We start from the raw sequence: 16,619 nt of genomic DNA, 5'->3' as shown, positions 1-16,619 counted from the left end.
CCAATATAAGATGGTCTTCTCTCTGCTTCCAACAAACAATTTTTTGCCTCCCATCTCCCTGGTTGGATACAGGTCTCCTTTTTTTATCTTTGCCTCACTCGCCATTTCTTACCCTTCAGGCATCAAAATGGACATCACATCTCCATGAAGACTTCCCTTCATATGAAGATTTCCCTTCTTGAACAAACACCTGCTAAGGATAGCCTTACCTATCTCCTTTGCATTTAGAGCCCTTGTTTTTTTATTACTTTATCCTCATCCTAGGAGTGGATGCTGAGCCAGTCTCCAAGACAATGTGAAGTCCTCTCATCTCTGTGATCCAAGCATCTCCCTGGGATGATAAATAGCAAAGATGCCCAAAGATCTCCATAGAGAAAGGCTTGTCACTTGGGAGGGGGTTCCCTTTATCAGTGAAATCCTAGGTAGAATTGAGGATGTGCCTATTCCAATTTCATTTATTTTTTTTGAAATATAAAAGAATTTATATATATGCATATATATTTATGTAAGGATACATTATTGCATGTAAATATCTAGAATTACATATTAATATTGTGACCTAAAACAGATATAAACATAAAAGCACGTGTGGAATATATAATCATATATGTTCATATATATGTAATTTTACATGTGTGTGTATGTGTCTAGATATGTATATGGTTGTACATATATTTGTATCCCAAGAACTCAGTATAGATCAGGAAACCAAATAGTTTCCATCCATTCTTATTTGCTTTCCTTGAGAAGCCATTAAAAACCAAATCTTTAACAGATCCCCTAGAGTTAAAAAAAAGCCCACTGGTCTGTATAATGAGTCATTCAGACAGTCTCCAACAAGGGTATCTGTCCCCCCATTCCTGGCTTCTCATTGACTGGAGTTTCTGAAAATCCGCATCAATGTTCCCTAACAACACTCTTCCTCCATGTCAGAGGAGCTCAGAGTTTGTGGGGGTGAAACATCATTATCTCTTCCTGGCCCATACTAAATGATGGTTTATTTATTGATTGAAATTAAATTTGGATTAGCAGGAGATTATTATTTAAATCCTCTTCCCCAAAGTCTATTCTAATACTTGTTTTCAGGAAAACTGAACCCTAAATGATATCATAATCAGTAATAATCTCTCTTGTAATTAGGAGGGGAACCCAGTTTGAGTTTTTTGCATTTCTTTGTTAATTTTTGCCATATTTGTTTTCAGTCCCTATCTACTTCTCCTTTCGTTCTAATGAACAATAAAAGAAAATAAAAGATAATTCCACAAGAGATATAAATCCCTACCTTGGATCCTTCCAAAGGATGTCTCCTTAGGTCTCCTGCTTCATCATAGGGTCCTCTGACATCATGGTAGCTTCACAACCAGGAGCAGTGTCCAAAGACTTTTAGTCATCAGTCAGCTGGTCAATCAACATTTATGAAACTATTATTGTAAGGCAAGCACTAAGTGCAAAAAGCTGGGGATGCCAAGAAAGTCCAAAGCAGCCCCTGCCCTTGAGGAGCTCCCAGTCTACTGAGGGAGAAAACCAATTCTATATCAACAATAGATACAAGCCGTGACTTGGGCAGAATCAACAGAAGTAGCCAACTTCTAAATTGCCAGTCCAATATACTTCGGTGTTGATGTTCTACATTTGTACTTTATGGGCTCTGTAATCAACTACAAACTTGTCCACTTGCCTTTGAAGAGCCTATCGGATGACCAGCTAGATCAACTGCATCATGTCCTCTAAATATGATTGTTCTCTAGGTTTCTCTTTTCTTTCTTCTTCCTCTTCCTTCCTTCCTCCTCCTCCTCCTCCTCTTTCCTCCTTCTTGTTCTTGGTCTTCCTTCTTATTCTCCTCTCTCCTTCCTCCCTCCTCCTCCTCCTTCTTTCCTCTTCCTTCTTTTTTTCTGTCTTCCTCCTTCTTCTTCCTTCTGTTTTCATCTGCTCCTCCTCTTCCTCCTTTACATTTTCCTCTCTCTCCATCTCTCTTTCTCTCTTTCCCTCTCCATTTTTTTTATTCATTTTGCCATTGTCTATTATTATCTCTTTCTATACTCTTTCTTTGTCGGTCTCTCTCTGTGTCTCTTTCTCTCTCTCTCCCTCTGTCCCTGTCTCTTTGTCTGTCTCTCTGTGTGTGTCTCTCTCTCACTGTCTATCTTGCTGTCTCTCTGTCTTTCTGTCTCTGTTTCTCTGTGTGTCTCTCTGTCTCTCTCTCTCTGTGTCTGTCTGTGTGTGTCTGTATGTCTGTCTGTGTCTGTGTCTGTCTGTCTGTGTCTGTGTCTGTCTGTCTGTCTGTCTGGCTGTCTGTCTCTCTCTCTCTCTCTCACCTGCCAGGTTTTGGATTGAATTTTCACCTTAAAGATGACTCCCAGATGTGTATTTCTAATTCCAGTCTCTCCTGAACTTCAGGTTCATATCACCAGTTTCCTCTTGAGATATTTCAAACAACAAAGGTCCCAGAAGAGAAATCTCAGAATCCACCAAATGACATTCTTTAGGGAGAGATGTTAATCTTTTGGACAAAATCTGACTGGATAAAAAAATCAACTTTACAAGTTTAAGATAAGAGACAGGATCAAGAGTTTTTCTGAAGCCTTCCCTTCTTTAACCCATACCTGCTAATGACAGCCTTTCCTATCACTCTTGCATTTGAATCAGTTTATTTTTTATGGGATTCTAATGCACTGTGGGTACAATATAGAGGAGTACTCTGGTGGCAGTCAATAAACCTTTTTCAATCCATTAATGAGGGCAAAGACTCCATGACTAGGGAAGGGGTATAGTCCCATTATTCTCCATCTTTCTCTGAGCAGTATGTTCAGCTCCAGGTATCATAGTTGACTGAGGACATTGAAAACATGGAAATGCCCAAGGTAAAAGCAATCAGGGGGTGAAGGGTCATTTGTTCATGGCATATACAACTAAACTGTAGGAGCTTGGGATGTTAAGCCTAGATTAAGGGAGAAAAAGGTGGAATAGGAGAGCCATCTTCAAGTGCAGCTAGGCATGTCACAGAGAAAAAGGAAAAGATCTGGTCTGTTTGGCCCCAAAACAAAGAACCAGGAGGGTGGGGTGGAAGCTGGAAAGAAATTCCACAAGGCTCAAGGTCAGCAAAAACTTCCCTCCAATGAGAATTGTCCAGAAAGTGACAAGAGAATGGGCGGTCACTGGGGGAGGTGGGGGAAGTGAAGAGGCACCACCAGAAAGGGCTTCTTGTAGAAGTTGAAAGATTGCATTATTTAAGTTATGATGGGGATTCCTCTAGGCTATAAAGTGCACCAGATGGCTTTTGGAGTCAAACTAACATGAAAATTTTGGATACTGTGACATCCAAAATGGAACCTTTATATTCTCTTTCCCACCAACTCTATTTCTTCCCCAAATTGCCTTCTTTCTTTTCCAAGCACAATCCTTACTTCCAGTCTCCTAATTTCATGACCTGGGTCTTCTCAGTTTCTCACCCTTTGTCACTCCACATGTCCAATCAGTTCCTAATTTGGCCACTCATCTCTTCACCATCTCTTTTAAATCTGACACCTTCCCTCTAGTTACACAATCTTCACCTTAACTTCCCACTCCAATCATCTCTCACTTAGATAATGGCAATGGCCTCCTGTCTAGGGTCCAGTCTTTCCATTCACTCCATCCTCAACAGCAGCTCCCAAAGGGCTTTTCATAAGGTCCGTTCTCATCTTGTCATTCTCTTACTTAATGAAGTTCAATGAGTCCCTATGGTCTCTACAAACCTCTTTAGTTGTCTTTGAAGATCCTACAAAACCTGGCCCACCTATGTTCCCCACCTCAGTGGACATCACTCCCCATCTTGAAGTCTGCAATACAAAGCAGCCTTCTCTCTGCTTCTCACAATCTTTTATCTCCTGTCTCCCTGAATTTAAACAGGTCTCCCTCCTCACCTTTGCCTCATATAATACTTCTTTTCCTTCAGTACTCAATCCAAGCACCATGTCTACATGAAGCCTTCCTTTTCTGAGCCCATATCTGTTAATAGTGGCCTTGTCTAACTCTCTTGCATTTGACTCACTCAAAATTTATCTATTCATGTTTTTATCCCCAGTCTAGGAGTAGATGACAAGGCAGTCTCAAAGTCAGTTTGGGTCAGTGTTAAGGTCCTTTGCCCTTGGGAAGGCCTTTCAACTATGTGCTCCAAACATTTCTCTGGGATGATAAATAACAGAGAAGGTACCAAATGGGGCCTCCACAGCCAAAGGTTCCTCATCTGAGTTATCTTGTATCAGCGAAATCCGAGGTACAGTTGAGGATGTATTTCCTATCATTTAGGTTTCCTGACATATAAAGGAGTTTCTACAGAAGATAGAAATATAGGTTTATATAAACATAGACACAAATATAAAAATGTATGTGGCATATATATGCACACATATATGCCTTTATATGTAATTACACGTAAATAAGCATCTGTGTAACTATATCTGTATCTATATATTTTATTCTATTTGTATGCCCAGAGCCTAGCACATGTCAGGAAATCTTAACAGTTTACATCAATTCTTATTTGCTTTCTTTGAGAAGCCATTGAAAACCAAATCTTTCACAAATCCTATAGAGTTAACAAAAACAGCCAGCTGGTCTGTATAATGAGACAGTCAGACAGTCTCTGGAGCAGGTATCTGCCCACCATTCCTGAGTTCTCATTGGCTGGACTTTATGAAAACCTGCATCAATGTTCCCTAGCAACACTTTTCCTCCATCCATGTCAGGGGGAACAGAGACTGTGGGGGTGGGGTGGAGAATCATGGAGCTGCATTGTCTTTTCCAGGTCCATATGAAATAATGTGTGATTTTTAATTGAAATTTAATTGGAATTTTCAGCAGATTATTATTATTAAAATCCCCTTCCCCAAATTCTATTGTAATACTTGTTTTCATGAGAACTGAATCCTAAAAGATGTCATGATCCTAAATAATCTCTCCTTGTAACTAGGAGAGAACCCCAGTTTTAGGGTTTTTTTGCATTTCTTTATTTGTTTATTTATTTTGCCACATTTGTTTTAGTCCTTTCCCACTTCTTTCATTCTAATGAACAAGACAAAAGAAAATGAAAGATAATTCCTCAAAAGATACACATCCCTACCTTTGTTCCTTCTAGAGGATATCTCCTTAAGTCTCCTGCTTTATCCTTGCATCCTCTGGCCTCATGTTGGCTTCACAACCAGGAGCAGAGTTCAAAGACTTGCAGAGACCTCAGTTAGCTGGTCAATCAACATTTATGAAATTGTTATGGTAAGGCAGGCACAAAGTGGGAAATGCTAGGGATGCAAAGAAAGCCCAAAGCAGCCCTTGCCCTAGAGGATCTCCCAGTGTAGTGAAGGAGAAAACATGCCACCAATAGATTCAATAGGTTACTTGGGGAAGCTCAACAGAAATGACCAAATTCTAAAATTCCTAGTCCAATATACTGTTGTGTTTACTTTCTACACTTGTACCCTATAGGTTCTATAATCAACTACAAACTTCTCCAAATGGTTTTGTAGACCCTATAAAACAGTCTCCACATACCTTCCCCACCTCAACAAACATTTCTCCCCATCTTGAAGTCTGCAAAGCAAACCAACCTTCTCTCTTCTTTCATCAGTCTTTCACCTCCACCTCCCTGAATTTTTACAGGTCTCACTCCTCCCCTTTGCCTCACACAAACCTTCTTTCCTTTCACCATACAATCCAAGCAACATTTCTACAAGAAGTCTTCCTTTCCTGATTCCATACCTCCTGATGGTGTCCATCTCCCTTGCCTTTGACTCCCTTGAATTTTGTCTCTTCATGCTTTTATCCACAGCCTAGGAGTGGAGAGGGAAGCAGTCTCACTGCCACTTTTGGTCACTTGCCTTGGTACAGTTGCTCCAGCTCTGTGCTCCAACCATCTCCCTGGAATGATAAATGACAGGGACCAAGTGGAACCTAAATAGTCAAAGGTTCCTCACCTGGGGGGAACCCTGTATCAATGAAATTACAGCTAAAGAACCCTGTATCAATGAAATTACAGCTAAAGTAGAGGATTGGCCTATTCCCTTTTTAAAAAAAATATAGATATATATAGCTATAGATATGAGTTTATGTAAAGATACCTATTTTTCTATCTATTTATAGGTGCAGTTACATATGAATATAGGTATATATAAAACATAGACATAAACACAAATATATTTGTGACACAGGTGCATAATTATAGGCAACTATTTGTAATTATGCATATATACATACATATGTATATATATATATATATATATATAAACACATATATGTAAATTTATTTGTATTGCCAGAGACCAGGTGAGGAAACCTACCAGGTTTCATCAATTCTTGCTTACTTTTCTTGAGAAGGCATTAAAAGCCAAATCTTTCACAAAACCTATAGATTTAACAAAAAACAGCCTTTTTCCACTAGTCTGTAAAATGAGTCAAACAGACAAGTCTCGGGCAGAGGTATCAGCCAATCATTCCTGGTCTCTCATGGGCTGGAGTTTCTGAAAACCTGCATCAATATTCGCTTCCTCTATGTCAGAGGGATCAGAGACTGTGGGGGTAGGATGAGGGATCATGGGGCTTCATTCTCTCTTCCAGGTCTTATGCCCGCCCTGACCCATCTAACAAAACACAGAAACAAATAGTAACTCTCACAGACTTTGCTGCTAGAATTCTGCCATTTTCTCTCCCAACAGGTACTGGTCTTTTAGAAGCCTTCCCCTGAATCACTCTCTCATGTCCTACCCACGCAATCTGTTACTTGTGTCAAATTTCCACATATTTTTCATCTTTCTACATATAGTCTCAGGTACCTACTTGGTATTTATAAGGTCAGTAAATAGGTGGGAAAAATATAACCAGGTCTTCCTATTGAAATATCTTGCCTTACCTATGCAAGAGGTCTTGACCTATGTCTCATTGAGAGATTGAGATTTGTCTATAATAAGGGAAAAAATTACCTTTTTATTTTCTCTAACCTCAAACTGAAATATATAGTTTCCTTCAATGATTTAAAAGTATTCTTCTGGCATGGGGTTCAAAGGCTTTCCTAGAAGTCTAAGGGGAATAGAACAAAGCAAAGTCAAGAAACCTCACACTACACTAAGACTGGATGAGACAATGTGAAAACAAGGCAGAATCCGTGTCTCAAAGTCTTTCTAATCTAATTGGAAAAATACACAGAAGTCATTTACACAAGTAACTGAGATACCAAGGGGGTGAAAAATAGGTTCTCTATAAGGAAAGACTGTCAAAAACCTGATGGGGGCACCTATCTTTTCTAGGCCACAGAGTAAAAAGAAGAAATGGAACCATAGTGGGGGGGGGCAGAGGACACAACCCAGGCAGTAGAGTCCATGGTCTCCTTGGGTAGAGGTCTCTACATATTGAGGGTCTTGCTCCTTTTTTTCTGTAATTTCCTCATCCAGCCCAGGAATTGGTATACAGCAATTCATTCATAATTGCTCATTCTATGGGTTACCAACTCAGCTAGCATTAATTAAGGGCCTACTATGTACCAGACTCTTCTGGTAACAATAAGGTAGGCCAAAGTCCATTTCTTCTCTCAAGGAGCTCCCAGTCTAAAGAAAAAGAAAGCCACCAGTCAAGAATGTCAAAAGAAGATATAGATAGGATAGTTGGGAGAGAACCTCAATGGGAAGACCATAAGGATTTGGTAAATTCAGGATGATTTATTGTATGCAAAGAAATTGAGATTAGCAGGTTTTTATTTAAATTCCCTTTCCCCAATCCATTAGAATAATTGTTTTCAGGGTAATTGATCCTAAGTCCTGTCAGATAAAAAGGAATGAAGGTATTTCTCAATCCCACTTTTTGTCAGAGAGGGGACCCTAATTTACTTTTTGGCATCTATTCTTTTGTTTTTGACACTTTTACACTCAGTTCCCCCACATTTCTCCTTTCCCCTTATTAATTTGTTTTGCAAAGCAATGGGGTTCAATGACTTACCCAAGGTCACACAGCTAGGTAATTATTTAGCCTCTGAGGTCGGATTTAAACTCAGGTCCTCCTGACTCCAAGGTCGGCGCTCTATCCACTTGCTTTCCCCTTACTGAACAATGAGAAAGAAGAAAAATCCTCAGAATAAATATGTATAGATAAGTAAAATAAACCCCAGAAGCCCTGCCACAAGCATGTCTCCTTCTGCCTCCTGCTTGTTCATCCGCCCTCTGATATCATGGCAGCTTCCCAGGCCATGGAGCAAAGTCCAAAGACTTTGAGGGTCCTCAATCTACTGACCATTCAGCATTTTTGAAGATCCTACTGTTAGCAAAGTACTAAGCATCAAGGGCTGAATTTCCAGAGAAAGTCCAAAGCAGCGCTGGCCCTTGAGGAGCTCCCAGTCTAGTGGGACAGAAAACATGCAGACAATTTTATGCCAGTAACATACACATGAGCCACCTTGGGGAGGATCCATAGAGGGAAGATAGTTGCTCCAAAACCTTAAGGAAGATGAGGAAAAGCTTCCAGAAGAAGGTGGGATGGTAGCTGGGACTTGGAGGAAGATCGAACAGCCAAAAGGCAGAGGAAGAAGGAGAGAATGTCAGGAAATCTGGGTGGGGGGAGCCTAGAACTGAGAGGTGAGATGTCTTCTGTGTCACTGGATGGTAGGAGACATGAGACAAGTAGAATGGGAGATCAGAGAAAACTGGAAACTGTTTGTGTTTGTGTATGTGGGAATGGCGGCGGGGGGGGGGGAGAAGCAGGCAAGGTCAGGTCATGAACAGTGAGGAAAACCCAAGAGAGGATTCCATGTTTGACTCTGCAGAGAAAGAGGAAACACTAAAGTTTATTGAGCGTGGGAGTGGCATGGTCCATCACAATTTCACTTGAAGAAGATCCCTTTGAGCAGCACCACTTGTGGGAACAAAAGCCTCTCATCATCGCTCCTTCCTTCCAACAAAGTATCCCCTAATTCACTCTCCAGCTCTCTAGAAAACCCTTTCTCTCCCTTCACCTTCTTAAATATTGGTTCCCACCAATATGCCTCCACACATACCCAAGTAAACCCTATTTTTAAGAACCCTCACCAGTCCTCTTTTTCTAATCTATTTCCTAATGAAACATTAGATCCAGAAAAAGAGAAAGTTCTGAAGCATGGGTTCTCAGATAATAATATAGATTTAGAGTTGACAGGAAACTCGGAGGATGGCAGCAGTGGGACATGTAGGAAAAAAGATTGTCTTCTTCTTTTTCTTCTTCTTCTTCTTCTCCTTCTCCTCCTCCTTCTTCTTCCTCTTCTTTTTCTTCTTCTTTCTCTTCTTCTTCCTCTCCCTCTTCCTCTTCTTCTTTCTTCCTCATTTTTCTTCTTTTTCTTCTGCCCCTCCACCTCCTTCTTCTTTTAGCGCTCTCTCTCTCTCTCTCTCTCTCTCTCTCTCTCTCTCTCTCTCTCTCTCTCTCTCTCCCCATATTTTGTTCGTCTATAACTGTCTCTCTTCTCTCTCTTTCTATGTGTCTCTGTCTCTGTCTTGGTGTCTCTCTTTCTCTCTGTGTCTGTCTTTGTATATCTCTCTCTGTCTCTGACTGTCTGTCTCTGTCTCTGTCTCTGTCTCTCTCTCTCTCACACACACACACACACACACACATACACACACACATCTGCCAGGTTTTGGATTGAATTCTCACCTCCTTGCAGATGCTTCCCAGATATATATTTCCAATTCCAGTCTCTCCTGAACTTCAGGTTCACGTCATCAGCTTCCTCTTGAGATATTTCAAATAGCAATGTCCCAGAGAAAACTCAGAATCCACCAAATGACATTCATTAAAAAACGTTACGAGTTTAAAATGAAAGAGATATGATCAAGAGATTTTCTGAACAGATCTGGGCATTCTAATGCACTGTTTGGGCCCAATATAGGAGAGTACTGTGCTGGCAGCTGATAGACCTTATTCAATCCCATGATGCATTAATGTGGGTACAGATTCCATGACTAGGGAAGCTGGATATAGTCCCACTATATCTGCCTTTCTCTGAACCCTATGTTCAGCTGTGGGCATCATGGTTGATTAAGGTCATTGAAAACATGGAAGTGTCCAGGGAAAAGCAATCAGGAGGTTAAGGGTCATTTGTTTATGTCCTATGTGACTAAACTGAAGGAGCTTGGGATTTTTAGCCTAGATTCAGGGAGCATAACGGAGAATATGAGAATCATCTTCAAGTATAGCTAGGAATGTCACAGAGAAAAAGTATAAGATCTGGTCTGTTTGGCCCCAGAAGAAAGAACCAGGAAAATGGGCTGGAAGCAGGGGCAAAGTTCAACAGGACTCAATGTCAGTACTCGAAACCCAGCTTCCTTCCAATGAAAGTTGTCCAGAAAGTGACAAAGGGAAATGGATGGTCATTGGGGAGAGGAAGGTGAAGAAGCACCGCCTAAAAGGGCTTCCTGGAGAGGTTGAACGTTCACATTATTTAAGTCATGGTGGGGATTCCTCTGGGATATGAAGTGAAGTAGATGACAATTGGAGTCCTACTAACTTGAAAATACTTTGATGCTATGGCATCCAAAACAGAACTCTAATATTCTCTTTCCCACTAATTCTGCTTGTAGCTCAAATTATCCTCTTTTTTTCAAAGTACAATCCATACTTCCAGTCTCACAGATTCGTGACCTGGGTATTGTCCTCAGTTCCTCATCCTCTCTCATTCTACGTGTCCAATCAGTTCCCAATCTGGTCATTCATCTCTCTGCCATATCTCCGCCAACTATCCCCTGCCTCTCCTCACACAACCTAATATCCTGCCCCAACCATCACTCACTTAGATAATGGCAATGGACTCCTATTTAGAGTCCCTTTTCCAGTCTTTTCTCATTCTGTACTTCCTCAACTCAGCAGCCACCATAGGCATTTTCCTAAGCTCAGATCTCACCTTTCACTCTCCTTCTCAGTTAAGCCCAGCGGTTCCCAATGGCCTCTAGGAACAAGTATAAGCTACTCCAGTTGTTTTGAAGATCCATTTAAACCTGGCCTTCACCAATCTTCTCTATCTCAGTGGACATTTCTCCCCATCTTGACATCTTCAATACAAGTTGTTCTTCTCTCTGTTCCCAACACACAATTTTTTGCCTCCTGTCTCCATGAATATATGCTTCCTTATCTTTGTCTCACTCATCAGAACTTTTCCTTCAACACTCAATACAAGCATCCCATATACATGAAGCCTTTCCTTCTTGAACCCACACCTCCTAATGGTAGCCTTCCCTATCTACCTTGCATTTGAATCCCATTTATTTTTAAGCTGTTTTCCACAGCCTATGAGTGGATGGAGAGCCAGTCTTAAAGTTACTGTGGTACGGTTCCTTCAGAAATGTGTGCCAAGTATCTCCCTGGGATAATAAATAGCAGAGAAGATACCCAATGTATCATATATATAGAAAGACTCATCACCTGAGGGGAAGAGGTATCCTTTATTAGTGAAATCCTAGGTGGACTTGAGAATGTACCTATTCCCTTTCCATTTAGTTTTTTTTTACAATAAATAAATTAAAATACACATATTATATATTAAGTGCTATATACAGACAGAGATATAATCTAAATATATTTAAAGAAAGTATATATATAGATGGGCATATATATAAACATATATACAAATATATGTAAATATATATATATTTCTAACACAGAGGCAAGAGCAAAGCAGGATTCACTAATTTTTGCTTTCTTACCTTGAGAAGCCAATGAAAACCAAATCTTTCATAAAACCTACAGACTTAACAAAAAACAGCCTTTCTCCCCTGGTCTGTATAATGAGTCCTGTATTCAGTCTTTCGTGAAGGTATCAGCCCATCATTCCTGGGTTCTCATTGGCTGATGTTTCTGAAAACCTGCATCATTGTTCCCTAGCAAGACTCTTCCTTCATCTATGTCAGAGAGGATAAGAGACTCTGGGAATGGTTTGGAGCATCATGGAGCTTCATTGTCTCTTCTAGGTCCTAACTCTCCCTTACCCCATCTATCAAAATAAAGAAGCAAATAATGACCCTCATAGACACTTCTCTGCCATTTTCTCTCCTACCAGGTACAAGCCTAGTCTTTTAGAAGCCTCCTTCTGTAGCACAGTCTCATGTCATCATACCCACCCAACCTACCACTTTGGTCAAAATCTTTTATCTTTCTATATTTGCCCCAAGTACAAAGATGAATTTATGAAATCAATGAGTAGAGGGGAAAATTACCTAATCCTGATATTAAAAAATCTTGTCCCAAATATGCAAACTTGACCAGAGGTCTTAACTTTTGTGTCCTACAGTGATTTCAAAGTGTTAGGTTCCAAAAGTCATTAAATCTTTATTTTTCCCTAACCATGCATTAAAATTTAACATTTCCTTCAATTTCATTAAAATATTCTTCTCCAAATGGGTTCAAAGGCCTCCCCCAGATGACCAAGAGTTACAGAACAAAATAAATGATTAAGAATTTTCAGTACTATCCTAAGCCTGGATGGTACTATGTAAGCAAGGTAGAATCCCTGCCATCCCATTCCCATTGAATCCATTGGGGGAAAAGCAAAGAAAGTATTTACACAATGAACTGGGATACAAGAGAGATGAAGAATAGATTCCAAGTAAAGAAAAGTTCTAGGCAAAGGACCATGAGAAATCTGAGGAGGGACACATGACTCTCAACATATTTAGGATCTTACTCTTTTTATTTCCTGCCTTTGCATTCCCCCATTGAGTCCAGAAAAATAGAAGCTTCATAGAAGCTCACTCAATAAGCATTAATTAAGGGCCTACTATGTGCCAGAAGCAGCTGGTGACATAGAGAAAAGAGAAATTCTTCTCTCAAGGAGCTCCCAATCTAATGGGAAAGAAAATAAAATTCTTTAGAAACAAGATACAAACAAAAGAGATCAGAGATCACAGGGAAGTCACTGAGGCTGTAGTAAATGCAGCTTGATTTATTGATTGAAATTAAATTGGGATTAGCAGCACATTATTAAAATCCCCTTCCACAAACTCAATTATAGTGCTTCTTTTTAGTGAAATTTAATCCTAAAAGCTATCAAAAATCAGGAATGATCCCTCATTGTAACTAGGAATGAACCCCAGTTTCATTTTTTGCATTTCTTTATTTGTTCATTTATTTATGCCACATTTATTTTCAGTCCCTTTCCATTTCTCCTTTCATTCTACTGAACAATAAAAAAAAGAAAGTAAAAGACAATAAAATCAAGAGATACAAATCCCCACTTTGGTTCCTTCCAGAGCATGTCTCCTTTGGTCTCTAGCTTCATCCTCTAATCACCATGGTAGCTTCATAGCCGTTAAGCAAAGTCCAAAATCTTTCAGAGTCATGAAGCAGCTATTTATGAAGCCATTATTGTAAGCACTAAGTGGGAAATGGTGAAGATGTAAAGAGAGTCCAAAGCAGCCCTGCCCTTGAGGAGCTCTCAGTCTAATGAGGGAGAAAACATAGCAACCACTTCTGTACTAACAGTAGATATAAGAGGTAACATGGGGAGAATCAACAGAAAAGGCCACATGCTCAAATTCCCACTCTAATTTACTGTTGTGTGGATTTACTACTTTGGTCTTAGACACAATGTTAATAAGGCAAATTAAAATTGTGCTGTGCATCCTATTTTTCAGAGAGCTGATTGTTAACTGGTTAGCAGGGTACCTCTGCTCACCCAGCTCTCTCTTTCCCATTCCTTCATCCATGGTCTCTTTATTCAATAAGAAGAAAGCAAACTTTGCACTTCCTCTTCAGAATACTTCTACATGTAAAAAGCCATTGGCATCATCTCCTATGCAATACTTTTTTCCCCAATATCTTTTTGGCAGGTAGCCTAAATCCATGCCAAGGTCAAACCCTTTTCATGGGCTTCTCCTGCCCTCTGCTTTGTTACAATATTGCTTCCTGATTCACCCCCATATCTCTATAAAACTCACTTTCCATCCCCCAACTTATATATTGGTGCCTTCCATTATGACTTCAAACTTGCCTAAATGTGCCCCATCTTTAAGGACCTTCATCAGTCCCTCAAGCTAACATCTTCCCAATGCAACATCTGTAATAAAAAGACTTTTCTGCTCTAATTCTATATCCAATCTTTTCTTTTAGACTTTATCATTTTGTAATCCAGTTTGTAGCCTCAATCTCAATTGAAACTCTTCTACCCTAAAGGCACCAAATACCTATTAATTGAGAAATCCGATAGTCTTGTCTCACATCTGAATCTTCTTCCCTTCCCTTATGCTCATCACATTTCTGATCTGTTCTCTCCTCCTGGAAATTCTCTCCATGTTTTGGTGTTCCTGGTCTCTCCTGGTTCTTCTCCTGTCTGGCTGACTCAATCTTCTGATGATCAGATTTTCTTTTTGTAGAGGTTGAAAGATCACTTATTATTTATGTTGGTGGGGATTCCTTTAATATAAGAAGTCTACTAAGTGGTTTTTGGATCAGAATTCATTGAAAATTTGTTGATGCTGTGACATCCAAAACAGAACTCTTATATTCGCTTTCCCATTATCCACTTCTTCCCCAAATTGCCCTGTTTCTTTTCCAAGCACAATACATACTTCCAGTCTCTCAATTTCATGACTTGGGTATTCTCCTCAGTTCCTCACCCTTTCTCACCCCACATGTCCAATCAGTTCTCAATCTGGCTATTCATCTCTCTACCATGTCATTTCCAACTGACCCCTGCTCTCTCCTCATACTACCTTCACCTTACTTCCTGCCCCAAACATCTCTCACTTAGATAATGGTGATGGCTTCTTATTTAGTGTCCAGTCTTTTCCATTCAGTCCATCCTCAACTCAGCAGCTACCAAAGGGATTTTCATAAGGTCAGTTCTCATCTTGTCAATTCTCTTATGTAGTGAAGTTCAGTGGGTTCTTGTGACCTCTATGATCAACTACAAACCTCTTCAGTTGGCTTTGAAGATCCTATAAAACTTGGTCTCATCCTATCTTCCCCACCTCAGTGGACATTCCCCATCTTGAAGTCCACAATACAAACCAGTCTTCTCTCTGCTTCTCACAATCTTTCATCTCCTGTCTCCCTGAATATATACTGGTCTCCCTCCTCATTCTTGCCTCATATAGTCTTTCATTTCCTTCAACACCCAATCCAAGCACCATTTCTACATGAAGTCTTCTTTTCCTGAGCCCACATCTGTCTTTGTGACCTAGCCTAACTCCCTTGCATTTGATTCTCCTGAAGTTTCTTTATTCTAGCTTTTATCTTCAGCCTAGGAGTGCATGGCAAGGTAGTCTCAAAATCAGTTTGAGTCAGTGTTAAGGTCTTTTACCCTCAGAAAGTCCCTTCAACTGCGTGCTCCAAACATTTCTCTGGGGTGATAAATATCAGAGAAGGTACCAAATGAAGACTCCATAGCCAAAGGTTTCTCACCTGGATTACCCTGTATCAGTGAAATCCCAGGTACAGTTGAAGATAAGCATATTTCCTATTCATTTAGGATTTTTTACATATAAAGGAGTTTCTATAGAGATATCTATATATCTTTCTATCTATTTATCCATCTATCTAGCTAGCTAGCTATCCAAATCTGAAACAACATATAAATATATGTTTATATAAACATAGATGCAAACTTAAAAATATAATGTGGCATATATTCACACATATGTGCCTTTATATGTAAAAATATATAAATATGAATATCTCTATATATATGTGTATATACACACATGTATATATATGTGTGTGTATATGTGTATATGTATGTATTTATATGCCTAAAGCCTAGGATAGGTCTAGACATCTAACAATTTCCGTCGTTCATGCTTGCTTTCCTTGAGAAGCCTCTGAAAACCAAATCTTTCACAAACCCTATAGAGTTAACAAAAAACAGCCTGCTGGTCTCTATAATGAGTCACTTAGTCTCTGGCACACATATCTGTCCATCTTTTCTGGCTTCTTATTGGCTGGAAGTTCTGAAAACCTGCATCAATGTTCCCTAGCAACACTCTTCCTCCATCCATGTCAGGGGGAGCAGAGACTGTGGGTGTGGGATGGAGAATCATTGTCTCTTCCAGGCCAATTTTAAATAATGGGTGATTTAGTGATGGAAAGTTAATTGGAATTAGCAGATTAGTATTAAAATCCCCTTCCCCAAATTTTATTGTAATACTTGTTTTCAGGGAGAACCGAACCCTAAAAGATGTCATGATCAGAAATAATCTCTCCTTGTAACAAGGAGGGGACCCCAGTTTTCATTTTTTTTATATTTCTTTATGTGTTTATTTTAGCCATATTTGTTATCAGTCACTATTCACTTCTCCTTTCATTCTAAAGAACAATACAAAAGAAAATTAAAGATAATTCCTCAAGACATACAAATCCCTACCTTGGTTCCTTCTAGAGGCTTTCTTCTTAGGTCTCCTGCCTCATCCTCTGGCATCATGGTGGCTTCACAATCAGGAGCCGTGTCCAAAGACTTTCAGTCAATAGTCAGCTGGTCAATCAACATTTATGAAACTATTATTTTAAGAAAATCATTAAGGGGGAAATGCTGGGGATGCAAAGAAAGCCCAAAGCAGCCCCTGCCCTTGAGGACTGCCCAGTCTAGTGAGGGAGAAAACTAATTCTATGTAAACAATAGATACAAGAGGTAACTTGGGAAGAATCAACAGAAA

General features: G+C 39.7%; 1 long non-coding RNA gene across 1 annotated transcript; it reads right to left on the bottom strand.

Annotated features, from left to right (window-relative positions):
* Nucleotides 1-5,723: 5,723 nt before the first annotated feature.
* Nucleotides 5,724-16,414, bottom strand: LOC141495032 (uncharacterized). Its single transcript, XR_012470643.1, has 3 exons — nt 16,331-16,414; nt 7,957-8,059; nt 5,724-5,889 (listed from the first exon to the last, which is right to left on the bottom strand). It is a non-coding gene; the product is annotated as an uncharacterized LOC141495032 (long non-coding RNA).
* Nucleotides 16,415-16,619: the final 205 nt, after the last annotated feature.

Source organism: Macrotis lagotis, chromosome 8 (assembly GCF_037893015.1).
Source record: "Macrotis lagotis isolate mMagLag1 chromosome 8, bilby.v1.9.chrom.fasta, whole genome shotgun sequence".
Taxonomy (NCBI): domain Eukaryota; kingdom Metazoa; phylum Chordata; class Mammalia; order Peramelemorphia; family Peramelidae; genus Macrotis; species Macrotis lagotis.
This window is presented reverse-complemented; position numbering and strand designations above follow the sequence as displayed.